Raw genomic sequence first — 14,757 nt, 5'->3', positions numbered from 1 at the left:
AGTCTGTGATACCAACACAGATTTGGATGAAGCTTGCCAAGGTTAGCACCTACTAGGTAAGTGCTCCCAGCTGGGGACAGACATCATCAGAGGTTTCCTCATTTTTCCATAACTTGTGTTTTTGTAATGAATGGCGTATGCAGACATCTTTGTTTTTGGCTTTCTCAGTAATACCACACATGCATGTCTGTGTTGTTGGGAACCTCCAGGAAAAGCTTGCTCAGGCAAGTGGACCAGGAGGGCAGAAATTGAACTAATTTGTACTACCAAGTTACTATGCCGTTGTTGCTTCTCTGTCCCTAGAGCCAATTCATTGCCTCAGTGGATTCTGTGCTCATAAGTCCTAGTGACAGGACATCTACTTAGTCATTGATATTGGGTTTTTTGCCTTTGTTGGAAATGCTTGCTTTGTATATTTATAATGATTCACTTTTTGGATCCTCTCTGATTTGGTATTAATTATAAACTTGCTGAGCAGATAATTTAAGATGGCATTAATATGACACCTTGGTCCTTGATTTATTTTGCTTCCTTTTAAAATGGGCTTATAGCATAAAGAGGTTAACGTAAGACATATCATTGAGGAGGAACCAAGTATGTTGTTGGAATTAAGTCATTTGGATGAAGAGATAAAAGTAGATGTAGGTAGGTCATGTAATTGAAGGGATAGTCTGTGACATGTGGATGTCCAAGAGGTGGGAAGGAAGACTGGACAACTGTGATTAGAGTCTGCTTCAGGATGGAGAGCTTACCTTTTTTTTTATCATTGTGCTATAGGGCTTCGCACTGTGCCTGATGTGCCTGATGTGTAGTAGGTGTTCTTTATATTTTTTTTGTGAAGCAGTCAAAGATAGAATAACTATCAGATAGCTATTAAGAGTAAACTGTAAGGTTAAGAAGGAAAAGTGATGATTGCATTATAAATACTAAGGATACAGAGGAAGCAATGAGGAATAGAAGGCAAATAAGGATTTAAAAAAACCAGTTAAAACATATCCATTTAATTTTAATTGAATGTCATTTGATTACAAATTAAACTTAGTAAACTGACAATATATATTTGATATTAAGCTTCTTTATACTAGTAAATATTAAGTGTTGAAATCAAACTTATTTTTTAACCATAAAAATACAGGACTTTTAATATTCCCCTTGTCTAGACCAGCTGAACTTTATTTTACTTTAATTTGAAGTTTGCATTGGATAAACTCTGTTTTTGTATCTTAATAATCAAACACCAGATTTTCACTAATTAAAATAACTATAATTGAATTTTCTTGTTGAATATTTTACTACTCAATGTAGCGTTAACATTTAATGTTATAAGTTAACAGATACACTGCATGCAGAGGAATTTGTGTGCATTAATTAAGGACTGTCATGTACGTGATCTTAAACTGAAGAGCTAATTGATTACAAATTGAAAATATTCAAATGAGAACATGCTGAGAAAATATTTCATAATAAAATGGATCAGGTGAAGGTTTGTGAGCAAGAAACTATGAATGTCTTTTAGGCATAAATAATAGGGGTTAAATAATCATTTAAGACCTGTATGCTTATAAGTCTTATCTGCATGTAGATCTGGAACAGCTAAGCTGCTACTTCAACTGAGAACAGACATGATTATGTGAGTTATATAATCTTATGTGATCAGAATAATTTTTCCAAATGAAATTTTGATTGCTGTTTTCCTGCTTATGATATCCTATTGCCTACAAGATGATACTCAACTCAGGTGGGCACGCAAGACCCTTCATAATTGCCCTTTGTCTTGCTTTTAGCCTTATTTACATTTTACCTTTCACCTGTGCTCCTTTCTTCTCCTCTACTTTCCCCAGATTTCTTGTAGGGAATTTTCTGTATTCCCTTAAATATGTTGTAATATTTTCTACCTTATTTATTTGCTCATGATGCTCTTTCTGCCTAGAAATCCCCTAACTGACATTATGAGGTCCTAAAAATATAACCTGAAAAATGATTAATCGTTCCTTTGGCATCATACCATATATATTAAAAGTAACAAACAATTGAAATATATATTCTCTACCTTGGTAACAATGGGTAAGAGTATAGAAATGATTCATTCATATATTCATTCAACAAATGTTTACTGAGCATCTACTATTTATTAGGCACAGTTCTTGGCCCTGGAGATTTAAGAGTGAGCAAGATAGACAAATTCTGCCATCAACTTTTACACATGTGAGGATTGCAGGCAGATAGTAAACAGATATGGTCAAGCTGAATTTCTGAGGAATATAAACAAAAGCAAGAAAGGGTAAAAATGGTTGGGAGAAGGGGGTTGATAAATGTCAAGCAAGGCATTTCTGAGAAGGTAATGTGTGAGTGTAGATGTGAAAGAAGGGAGGGAACAAACCATGGGTATATCTGGAAGAAGAATGTTTCAGGAGGAGGGTGCAACAGTCTTGAGTATAGAGGGCTTGGTGTTCTTAAGGAACAGGAAGGAGTTCAGGGTGGCTGGAGTGGAATGAGCAAGGGGTCTGGGAGAAGGATAGAGAGGTCATACCTTGCTGGTCATGGTTGAGATGTAGCAATTTACTCCAAGTCAGAAAGTGTTTGGGGTTTTGAGCAGGATGGTGATACTTTAAAAAACCCTGCCTGTTGTATAAGATGTAGACTGGGTTGGGAGGAAGAATGGAAGAGTAGCAGCAGAAAGACCAGTTAGGAGGCTGTTGTCATCATCTAGGTGAGTTGCTATGGCCGCCTAGACTAGGATGGGAGCAGCAGGGCTGCTGAGAAGTAATGGGATTTGAGTATGTTCTGAAAAAGGAGAGCCAAGGGAACTAGCTGTTGGAGTGGATATAGGGTAGCAGAGTAGATTCTCAAGTTTTTGATTAGAGAAATTTGAGTGATTTAAAGGTAGGATTATATTAAGATGGGGGAATATTGGGAGGAGGAGCAGGGTTTTTGAAAGGTTATGGAATCAGGAATTTGATTTGGTTTTGTACTTTTTTTTTTTTTCCTTTTGAGACAGAGTCTGGGTCTATTGCCAGGCTGGAGTGCAGTGACACAGTCTCGGCTTACTGCAACCTCCACCTCCTGGGTTCAAGTGATTCTTGTGACTCAACCTCCCTAGTAGCTGAGATTATAGGTGTGCGCCACCATGCCTGGCTAATTTTTGTATTTTTAGTAGAGACAAGGTTTTACCATGTTGGCCAGGCTGTTCTCAAACTCCTGGCCTCAAATGGTCTGCCCATCTCAGCCATTTTGTACAGCTTAAGATTCCTATTAGATATATTAAAGGAATTGTCACTATTTGGATATTTGAGTCTGAGGATGAGGGAAAGGTAGGACCTAGAGATATAAAATTGGGAATCCTCAGTTTTTTGATGACACTTAACCAAAATGATAGGATAAGAGTCACCTAAAGAGGAAGTATAGTCAGAGATGGCAAGAGGCCCAAGGCTCTCATCCTGGGACACCTGTCTTTATAGGTTGAGAAGAGGAAGAGTGTCTAGCAAAGGATTTTGAGGAGGCAGAGCCAGTGAAATTGGAGGAAAACTATAGAGGTACGAAATTTGAAGTCAAAGTGAAGAGTTTTAAGAAGGAGGAGGTGACTAGTTGTGTCAGATGCTGCTGAGAGGTTCAGGTGAGGTCTGGGAATTGCCCACTGGCGTTGTCCTTGAGGAAGCCATTGCTGACCTTTAGTGGAGTGGAGAGGACAGAAATTGATTAAAATGGGTTTAAGAATGAATGAACTGAGGAAGTGGAACCAGTTGGGATCGACTCCTCTTTTTGAGGAATTTTGGTATGAAGAGGAACAGAGAAATGGAGTTGCAGATGAGAGGGGTTCAGAATCAAGGGAGATTTAAACTTTGGGAATGACAGTTTTATTCATTCCCCTTTTCTTCTTTGTTAAAAAGAAGCTTTGCCTTACCTGATGAAATTCTTAGCTTTAATATTTACAGTCTCTACAAACATGAGAAAATTGTCATTGAAAAAGACAGCACTTTTTGGATTGTGGTGCTAAAAATCTTTATTTTTTAATTTTTTGTAGAGATGGGGTCTTGCTTATTGGCCAGCCTGGTCTTGAACTCCTGGCTTCAAGCAGTCCTCCTGCCTTGGCCTCCCAAAGTGTTGGGATTACAGGTATGAGCTACTGCACTGGGCCTAAAATATCTTTTTATAAAGCATCAGATTTCAGTGCAGTTACAGTGTGCTTTCTTCTTTTAGCTTTTCAGATGTTACACAGTCGCTTTGAATTATACAGAGCTGAACTGCCCTGTGTGAGATTTTCTATAAACCTAGAAGTAATTTCAGAATAAAAACTTTATAGAATTATATGTCTGAAGCGAAACTGTTAAAAGTTTTGGTACTTTAATTCTTTTAGAATCTCTGATAGTGTTAAAAGAATCAAATACCTTTGCCAACTTAATTATTTCCACTTAAAAAGAAGTGTTACATGGGTATGTCAATTAAAAATAAAAGTACTTAAATACTTAAAGAAAATTAGCTGATTCATGCTACTTGATGTTTTACTTGATGTTTGTTCTGACAGGTAGGTTTAATTCTAGTTAAAATTATTCTATTATACTACATTTTATAAGTGTTTACATGCTCATTTTAATTTCCTGCTAATTGCAGTGATAGCACAATAATGAATTCTACCTATAAATTACATTATCTACTATTAAAATCCAGTTTCTTTGTTGTGGTACCTTACGCTACTCCACATAGAAATAAAATACTTTTGTAAATGAGAGGAGGAGCAGAACGGTGGTGGGTTTTTCTGACTAGTATTTAACATGTGCGCAGATTCTTTATACATAGATAATATGCATCATGGGTGATTCTCCAAATTTTAATAAGAAAACCAATTATTTGTTTATATTTTGAAAGCTGATGCCTCCAAATTTTATTCCTTCTTTGATCAGATAGAACATTTTGTTTAGCAAAATTTCAGAAGACAGATTCCTGCTTCCTGATTGATATCAATTATCTTACAACACCCCCAAATTTTTTTGAAATGTATGCCTGCCAACTGTTTATTTGAACAGTGATTTGCTTTCTTTGGCAAAATAGACTCTTGATGAATGTTCCCCTCTTCTAGCATTTGCTACTCACCAAATCTACTCACTAAATTTTCCTTGTATGTGCTGATGGTGGTAAAATCTCTTGTCATCTTTCTAAGCTGTTCGGTAAACCTCATCTTTGATATTTCATTATGTAACCATGGGTTCTCAGTTCTGTCTTGACGCTTACCCTGCAGTTTTGTAGTTACAATGGGGAAAGAGGACAGTGAGAAAGGAAGAAAATCCACAGAGAGAGAGAAGAGAGACTGTGCACTAAACTTCTCATTAAAACTTTTATAAACTATAAATAACTCCTACCTTTAGTCAAAGGAAATATCAAGAAGGCCTGTGGGGTAGCTCCTATGGCTGTTTAAAAAGTGTTTGAATTTCATGGAATAGTGCAAAAGCAAAGTGAAATGTCAATAGTAACAGAAATACTGAAGAATTGATAGGAACTGAGAAAATGAGCCTGACAGCCTATGACTGATACAGAAGAAAGTGCTAGGCTAATCGGAACCAAGAAAATCAAGACAAGAACAAGCCCTCCTGCAGAAGTATAGGCCCCAGGATGGGAGTCTGTGGTGCCTCACAGCTTAATGCCTGATCACACTTAAACATACATTATGCTTATCACTGGTTTGTTGTAGCCCTTGCTTTACTGAGCACTATTCAAAGTAGTTTGTACATCATTTAGCCCATGGCAACCCTCTTAGGAATAGGAACTGTTCCTGTAAGATACGTACCTTGCCCAAGGCCTGGATCAGGAACACAGATTTGTCTAATCCTTGAGTTTGCATTCTTATTCATCTAGCAGTTTAGCATCTGACTGTGTGTTGAGGTTAGTGCCCCACTGTACCTATTTATATGGCTTCATCTATGATGTTTTCTCTTTCCTTCTCATCCAACCTGTTTTAACCCTTAGAATTCTGAGTTAAATAACCCTGGTGGGTGTGACAAGAAATCTCTGAAACAAGGTGGATCAATGCTGCATTGTGATTCCTTGCAATCAGGTGGTCCTGCCGTGGCTGCAATTACTAGGTGCCCTTAGAGGGAACTAGGTATGATGGGGTCAGGCAGAAAGTACCTCTATGTTTAAGTGAGCTGAATCTTCCCTAAATGATTAAGAGAAACAGGGCTTATTGAGGGAATCAGGTGCTGCAGGGGAGAACTGATAAAAATTAAGTAAATCTATTAGGCCTTTGTATTGTGATAAGTAAAACTTTACTTTCCCTAAATTGGAATAAATACTGGGGAGAAGAGAGAGGTGTAAAGATGGTCCAAGTTCCTTGTGACTAGCTGTTGTAACAGCCCCCTACATTTTTCTTAACATATGTGGAAAAATAGTTTGGTCATCTGTGTCCAAGGCAACTAGTAAAAAAAAAAAAAAAACCACCCTTTATTTTTTTATTTTTCTTTTATTTTTGAGATGGAGTCTTGCTCTGTCGCCAGGGTGGAGTGCAGTGGTGTAATCTCGGCTCAGTGTAACTTCTGATTCCCTGGTTCAAGGGATTCTCCTGCCTCAGCCTCCCAAGTAGCTGGGATTACTGGCACATGCCACCATGCCCAGCTAATTTTTGTAGTTTTAGTAGAGACAGCATTTCACCACATTGACCAGGCTGGTCTTAATCTCCTGACCTCATGATCTACCCACCTTGTCTCGGCCTCCCAAAGTGCTGGGAGTACAGGCGTGAACCACTATGCCCAGCCTGAAGAAACACATCTTTGAACCATATGGACAGGCAGTGTACTTGAAGACCTTGGAGTCCATCCAGAAAATCTTCTACCAGAAGGGAGAAAAGAACCCTTATTCATAAAGGTTCAAATTACAGAAATTGTTCAAATCTTCTAAGCTATGCTCCTACATTATAAAATTTATTTGTTAAATTATCAAATTATATCCATATATAGATAACAACTCTGATGCTTAGAGTGATCATTGCTACTATGTGGATATACATGCACCTCCAACCCCCAGCATTTTACTTATTGAATTCTATGTGACTCTGGTATTCAGAATTTGATTACCTAAAGTAAAAATCTGCCAGTTTTGCTTGATCTCTCATTCTGAGGCCTCCCCAACTTGAACTCTGATAGTGTTTTCTCTTACTTTTTCTATGACAGTTGTTTTCATATTATATTTATTTGTATAAGTATCCGTGAGAGCAGCAATTGGGTCTCATTCATCTTTATACCTCCTATAGTGATTAATACAAAGCTTAATAATGGTTGGTAAATTAATAGAACGTAGAAAAAACCCTTCAGCAGTGAAATACAGAAAATGTAGTTTACAATTTCTTCTTAGCACTTTCTTTAGATAGTCCACAAATCTCTAGTGTACTTTTGTGGCTTTTTCTAAAATCCCCTCGATATTACTTCTTTAATTTTTAATAACCCTCTTTCCTTCATGGCCAGAAGCCTTTAAAGGTCAGGATTGGTGCAAGGAACCACTTTCACTTTCATATTTTTTATGACATTTCTTAGCTACTTATGTATGGCAGTATTTACCAACAATGTATAGGTGGTATCTATAAGGATAGTCAGTTTATTTCCCTTTAGGTACTGTGTCTGAAATTTGAGCATGTGCTACCACAGCAACTTGGATGTCTGGTTAAACTAACTGGTCAAAGAATTCAAGCTTCCTGCAGGTTCAGATAACTGATTAGTAGCTAATGTTCTATGGCTTTCACCTATAAATTATAAGAATAAAAAATGAATTTTAATGTCATGATATTAAATTTATTACAAATTTTTATGTAGTTAGGTATGTGAAGTAGCTTTGTAAAAACCTTGATTGCTATTAAACCCGTCCTTTTCTACTATTATGTAAGTCAACATCTACTTTATATCTCCCTTTCTTAGAGTTTAAAACAAGACATCAATTAAGTTATTTGCTCTACCTCTGCTGTTAGTGGTTCACAGTAGCTCTGTATCATTTCTGTACATGTATCCCCATGTGTACTAGCGCTCTTGTTTATAAGAAGCTGAAAATCAACTTGAAGTGGCTAAATAAAGAAATAGATTTATTGGGAGAAGTGTTGCAGAATAGAAACCAGGGCTGAACAAATTATGCTTTTTTAGAAAGTCAAGCAACCAGCAGAGCTAATACCTCAGTGTGTACTAGCTCCAAGTTGCCAATACTGTCTGTCTTTATGCTACCCTCATCTCTACTTTTACTACTTGATGGCTTTAGGATCTCGGTTGAGCTTTTTTACAGGTCTAGAGACACTGCTACTAACTGCTTCTAAGCTGATGCTTTATCTGCTTTGCTACCATCAAGGGTGGAGAGGAGGGGTGCAACTGAGCTCTGATTGAAAAAGTCCCAGGGAAGGATTAATCTAAGTTGGATTCCAGGGAAGGATTAGTCTAAGTTAGATTCCTTGTCTGTTCCTGGAAAGGTACAACCCTCCCTAGACTGCAGTGGATGGCGTGGGGTGGAAAAACCATTCCCCAGGAAGAGAGAAAAAATGTGCTGGCCAGTCCAAACAATTCGATTCTACTTTTTAAGAAACAGGAACCTATCCTATTTTAATAATCATTCAAGGAAAGCATTCCACAAGGAATGGCAAAAAGGATGCAACTAATGTTTGGGTGCTGTTGTTGTCTGTGTTGTACTATATACAAAAGGGTTGCAGAGTGGGTGAAAGCATTTCAGAGTTGTTAGTATCCTTGTGACTTATGCATGTTTGTAATGAACCTGATTTCAGTATTAGACCCCAGTAATACTGAACTGTTAAATGATCATATGATGAGTCTTCCTTAGCCAAAAGTCTTCTTTAGTTTTCTTTCTATGGTTGGAGAGTGATGCATGCATGGTTTTGGAATGATCTAAATTATATTAGTACTAGCTTGAAAAGGCAAATACTAAAACAATGCCACAGGAAAGTCAGGTAAATTACAGAGGAATATACATTTTAATTTCAGTTTTTAGTGTCTTCAGTTGGTTGTCCTTTGCTTGTCCTAAGTATTGATGAATATAGAGTGCTGTTAACCTTTCTTTCCCAAGGGCCTGCTTCCTATTTTTTTCCTTAGGTGTATGTAGAGTGAGACAAAAGAAGTAAATTACTTAACAAATACTTTTTATGTGAGTATTTTCAAGTACATACTGCATAAGTGGCAAAGGTCTTCTAGATTTAAAACTATTAAATGTAATTAAAAATTATTTCTGTATGTTTATTTGGAAAGATCTTTTTGAGAGAGTTTTCTTCCTTTTGAGATTTTCCTAATTTTTCAAACTAAGTGAAATTTTAGAAAGCTGGGACACAGTCCCTAAAAGCAAAGAAAGCTGACTCACAACCCTGAACTATATTTTTTTTTTTTCCTTCTCAGAGTTGATTTAAAAACTTAAGTAAGTTTTTAAAAATAAGACAACTTTTTAAGCAGCTTTTTGATAGTCATGGGTTTGTAGCCTCTGTCCTCAATGGCAATTTGACACCAGGAAGAGAGAAAATTCTCACATCTTTTCTTAATGCCATTTGCTTTTTTTCTTGCTGCTACCCCAAGGATTTTGTGTCTGCCGTTGAGGTCTTATAATTTAATAAACATTTCTCAGATCATGTTAGTACATTTGGAACTCTCTGATACTGTTCTTTCATGAATGTGGTCATAATAAAATCACTTTTACGTCTGGGTCTTCTCCATACTACACACTTGAGGCATGGGACTACATTAGAACTCCAGTTGTGTTTCTGCTTATGGTATAAATAAGAAAAACTGTGCCATACCTGTGTGAATGCCCACACATTTTAGATATCACCTGAATAAGTATATTACCTGAATAATGTATTTATTACTTATTTATATATATGTATGTAGAAACATATATGGTTGGGATATAAAAAACCAATATCTGTTTGAATGCAGATACAAGTCTTTTGAAACAAGGGTTTGTAATTGAACTAATAGGGAAGCACAAACTAAGATGGAGACAAGTTATTATTCAGGGTAATTGAGGACATACAACCAGGAAACACAACATGTAGAAAGGATGAAATTTATTTCATAAAAGGGAGTCGGCTGACCTAGGAGTGGTGGTGCACATCTGCAATCCCAGCTCTTTGGGAGGCCAAGAAGGGTAGATTACTTGAGCCCAAGATTTTGAGACAAACCTGGGCAACATGGCAAAACCCCATATCTACAAAAAATACAAAAAGTAGCCGAGGATGGTGGCATGCACCTGTGGTTCCAGCTACTTGGGAGGCTGAGGTGCTGAGTGAGAGGATCACTTGAACCTGCGAAGTCCAGGCTGCAGTAACTCATAATCATGCCACTGTACTTCAGCCTGGGCAACAGAGTGAGACCCTGTCTCAAAAAGAAAGCAGTGCCCTGAAATCAGATTTTTTTTGAAAGTCAGGCAAAAATAAGATCTTTTTTTCTTTTTTAAATGATACGCTGCATTTACCAGTTTCTGTTATAGAGTCGTAATTGTCAACTCTCCATGCTGCTTCTTGACAACTGTAACAATTTGAAGTTCCCCTGCTATAGCTCTAGCTTGGGAGTTTTAATTTCCACATTAGATGAAGTTCATAACAAGACTTTTTCACCTGGACATATTTTCTGCAGTTCATAGGGATCAGCACAGGATTTATCTTGAGCCAAGACATGTTATAGCATCCATTGTATGCAAAATTGTATCAGCAATGTAGGAAATGTGGAGATGAAGAAAATACGGCATGTGTGTATGTGCTTATTAGAATTGTTTTGTTTTTCTTAGTTTTCTGGATATGTAGGCTTTGAATGGTCCAACTCAATTTCATTTTTCATATAAGTCCTTTGTTTTTTAGGGTGTAATTTAACAGAGTATAAAGTTTTGCTGGGAATAGATTTATTGGGTTGTGATAGAATCACCTATATTTACTGACAAAATTAGTTTCTTTTTTCCCCTACAGAATCCAGAAAACACTCAAAGTTGTAAAATATTAGGAAGAAAATCTCATCCATGAAATGCCATGCATGACATGTGGATAGGTTTGGTATTGTGGTTAAGAAATGGCTGTTAAACATTCTGTTCAGATTCCTCCAGAATTTCACAGTGTTTTGGGAAAGTATTTTTGATAAATGACATTTCTTCAAATAAATGAGATTGTAAGTAATGAATGACATCAGAAGAGAACTAAGTCATAAAGTCTTTAGGGCTTGCAAAAAGGTGGGGGTTTAGGCTTACTAAAACAAAATGAACATTTAAAAATCAATTACATGAAATTTTACTGTAAAAGTTTACAACAGAAAGAAGTTGCTAGGGTTATATGGAATTATAGTCATTTGAAAACCAACTTATTTTTGGAAAATTTCTGTTTATTACCTTTGAAAATTAAATTTTTTTCTCTCTTTTAGACTTAAAATTTTAATGAAACTAAAATTCATAAAGTAGGTGATTATTATAGTTAGATTCATATATATAAAGTACTCTTTTCTCTTCTTCCCTTACATTTAAAAAGTTTTCTTAGTGTTTCTTTTTTCTTGTTCAGTTAAAAAAAGTGTTTCCCCTTCATAGGCTTTTGGTAGAAAAGGAAAAAAAAAAGATAAAGATAGAAAAAAAGTATTCTCTATTCTTTTCTTCAATTACTTCTTTTTTCCAGGTTTTAAAAAATGTTTGGCCCCACCTGTCCATCAGACCCTATTTATGTGAAGATTAGTCATCTGTCAGCCTCTTGTGTCTGAGGCAGCTCCAGGAAGGTTTACATGAAACAAGGGTTTCTGTATAGGCAACACGTACTGCAGAACCTGTGGAGTAAAGCCTACATGTTTTCCACTCAGGAGAAAGTTCTTGGTTCTGCTTTGAAGCCACCTGTTGACTCAAGCCATTGATACACTCTACTAATAAGCCTGATTATCTAGTTGTCCAACACAGGGATAGCGGAAGAAGTTTATAGCAAGATTGAGCACAGTGTGGTGATATTAGAAAGAGGAGGCACATGTAGGGCCATAATAAGGCAATTTTGATAGCAAAAAGAGAATGAATCATAAAAATGAAGCAGAAGAACACTTAGATGTCAGGTTACTGAGATTAGGAGCCAATTGGGCCTGTGTACCCACTGTTAAACCCTGAGGGCTGTCACTGATGTTTATAGTTGGCCCCATCATCAGTTGAAGATTGCATTGTGTTTATTATAATCTATTTTAAAAGTCTGGGAAGTGCATACTACTTTTTAGAATTTAAAAACATTTCATATAAAGGCAGATATTTCAAGGGATCAATTTCTGTTTACTCACAAAAATGACTTAGTAGATGTTAGTCAGACATTTTTTCCTCTGTCCACTGAGTTTATGTGTTTATAAGCCTTTTTGTCTCTTCTCTTTGAAGCTGTAATTTTTATTTTAACCTCTACTATCGTTCTTTTATGGTATAGTTTTAGACACATCTCAATGGCCTCTAATAAAGATATTCTTAACACCATAGATTGTGAATCCTGTATGACATAATGATTAATTTCCTGCAGCTTTGCCCTCTCGCTGTTGTCTTTACTTCTGCTTTGTGGTCAGACTTGTTGTCTACACACTTGTTGACACTATTATTTCCCCCCACCCATTCCTCAAGCTCCCCATCCATTTCCAGTCTACACATGTCCACAGAATTTGTTTGAACTTCTGTCATTAGCAGCTCTTCTTACTATTTATTTATTAAGCAAGTACTGAGTGCTGTCCTAGGTCTGGGGAAACACAGGAGAACAAATGAGAAGTCCATGCTCTTGAGCAGTTTACATTCTAGTGGGGCAGGAAGACAAACAAAGTAAATTAAAAACAAAAACAGTGTAATGTGTTAGGGGAGGGAGGAGCAACAGCAGAGGAAAGCCAGAGAAAGACTCTGAAGAGGCGATACCTGAGGTCCAACTGTGTAATGGGAAGGAGTCAGCTAAGGGGTATTCTGGGAAGAGCATTCTAGGCAGAGAGAACAGTAAACATAAAGATTCCTGAGGTACCAGCTTTGAGGAAAAGAAAAGTTGTCCATTGTGACCAAATCACAGTTGGATAGGCGCTGTGCTCAGAGCTGCTTGGTCAGTGGATGCCTATGTGAACAGAAGCCCTTCCTCTCCAGTTCTCAGTCCGTGACTGATCAGCCCAGGGATACAGAGCCTGGCCCTCTTGCTTAAGGTGAGACTAATGCTGGGCGTAGTTTTTGTTTGAGGCCACGTTCTTCCTTGGCTTTTCTTCTCCCTGTCCTGTCCCCTCATTTATTTTCACTGAGAAGATGCCCTCAATAAATTGTAAGATGGGGGCCCAGCTCTTTTTCTAGGAAACCCTGACCTAGGCATATAAACAAACTTTTGAACTGTCATCTGAGCTTCAGACCCTTATACAGCTGCTTATGCAACATGTCCACTTGGATGTTCAGAGATACCTGAAACTCAGTGTGTAAAATATTGAATTTATGATAGTTTCCCCTTTTCCTCAAACTTGTATTCTTCTTGTGTTCACTCGTTTACTTTATGAACTAGCTCTTTACCTGGTTATACTAGAGAATTCAGTATAGATTTTCCTTTTCCATTAGACCTCATGTCCAGTCACTCAGCAGGTAACTCATGGTGAATGTCTCTTACCTCTGTTGTCTTTCCACCCACATATTCATGGCTTTAGTTCAGGGTCTGGTCTGAAACACCAGCTTAGCTTCCCAAGTGGCCTCCCCACTTCCCTTCCTTCACCTCTGCAATCCATATCTACACCATTACATTGTCGTAAAATGAAAAATCTCATTCAGCCACTCTTCTGCCTCTAGTCCTGTGGGCCCTTTCTATTGGATTAATTGGCAACTTCCCATTGGATAAAATTCCCAACGTTTTAGCATTGCTTATAGGTCCCTTTCTGCCCTGGCATTGAGCCACCTTTCCTCTGAGCCTTCACAATTGTGACCTCTGTGGGTGTGGCTTGGTTATTTCCTCATACAGCTTCCATTTTCAGGTTTCATGCTGTTCTCCAAATGTCCTTCTTCTCCTGGGTAGTACCTGGAAGCTTCAGCTTTATGTTACCACATCTGAGAAGTCTTTTTTGAGCCACCTAAGGAATATTATTTATTCCTTAGGAATATATATTATTCCTGAATAGAGTGCTCTCAAAATACTCATTTCAGTATATTATTATAATCACTTGTTTTCTTTCTAATCACTCAAGGCATTTATTGAATGCAGAGAACATGGCTCTTCACATTGCTGGGCACATTAGCATGTCTGCTGAATGAATAGATAAAAAAATGAAGGAGAAATGTTATTGTGTTAAGTTTGTTGGTTTTTATACAAAGTATCTTAGAGAATACAAACACTGTATGAATGATAGGGGAAAGGGGATTGCCTAAGAACAACTTTTAGCCCTAAAATATGGAGTTGGGAAATTCATTAATTTTAAAAAATATTAATTTAATATTTCCTGGATGCCTAGCATTGTATTATGTCCTATTTAAATAATTTTGAAAAATGCAGTTGGTGTGATTTATCCCTCAAGGTCCTTAAAATGGGGAAAATGCCAACAATACAAGAGAGTTTTATGAGGTGGCATATGATTAAATCTTGAATGACTCAAATAAGAAGTGCTGTTGGTTCTGAAAAAGGTGCCTTTGTGGGCTGGATGGATAAGCAATCACAAAAAACCTCAGCCTCTTGAAAGACCTGTTGAAGTGAAGCCTGCTCTGCAGAAATGATACTCATATAATTCAATAATTTTCGGATATTAAGGAGATAGCGTTGTCTCTTGGCTTTGTTGAAGATGAAAGTATGTAACATTTGTGTTTGAGCAA

At 37.1% G+C, this 14,757-nt stretch overlaps 1 protein-coding gene across 12 annotated transcripts in view; it reads left to right on the top strand.

Annotated features, from left to right (window-relative positions):
• The window catches only part of CDK14 (cyclin dependent kinase 14), a 621,661-nt gene that overhangs the window by 107,034 nt on the left and 499,870 nt on the right, over positions 1 to 14,757 (top strand). For 2 of the 12 annotated variants that reach the window (XM_078342862.1, XM_078342855.1), the window contains exon 1: positions 13,027 to 13,124. The exons of the other annotated variants lie outside the window; for them this stretch is intronic. The gene's annotated coding sequence lies outside the window, so the exon portion shown is untranslated. Of the gene's footprint in view, positions 1 to 13,026; positions 13,125 to 14,757 lie in introns of those variants that run through there. 12 annotated transcript variants of the gene reach the window in all.

Source organism: Callithrix jacchus, chromosome 11 (assembly GCF_049354715.1).
Source record: "Callithrix jacchus isolate 240 chromosome 11, calJac240_pri, whole genome shotgun sequence".
NCBI classification, from domain to species: domain Eukaryota; kingdom Metazoa; phylum Chordata; class Mammalia; order Primates; family Cebidae; genus Callithrix; species Callithrix jacchus.
The sequence above is the reverse complement of the archived record's forward strand: the minus strand, read 5'-3'. Positions and strand labels throughout refer to the sequence as shown.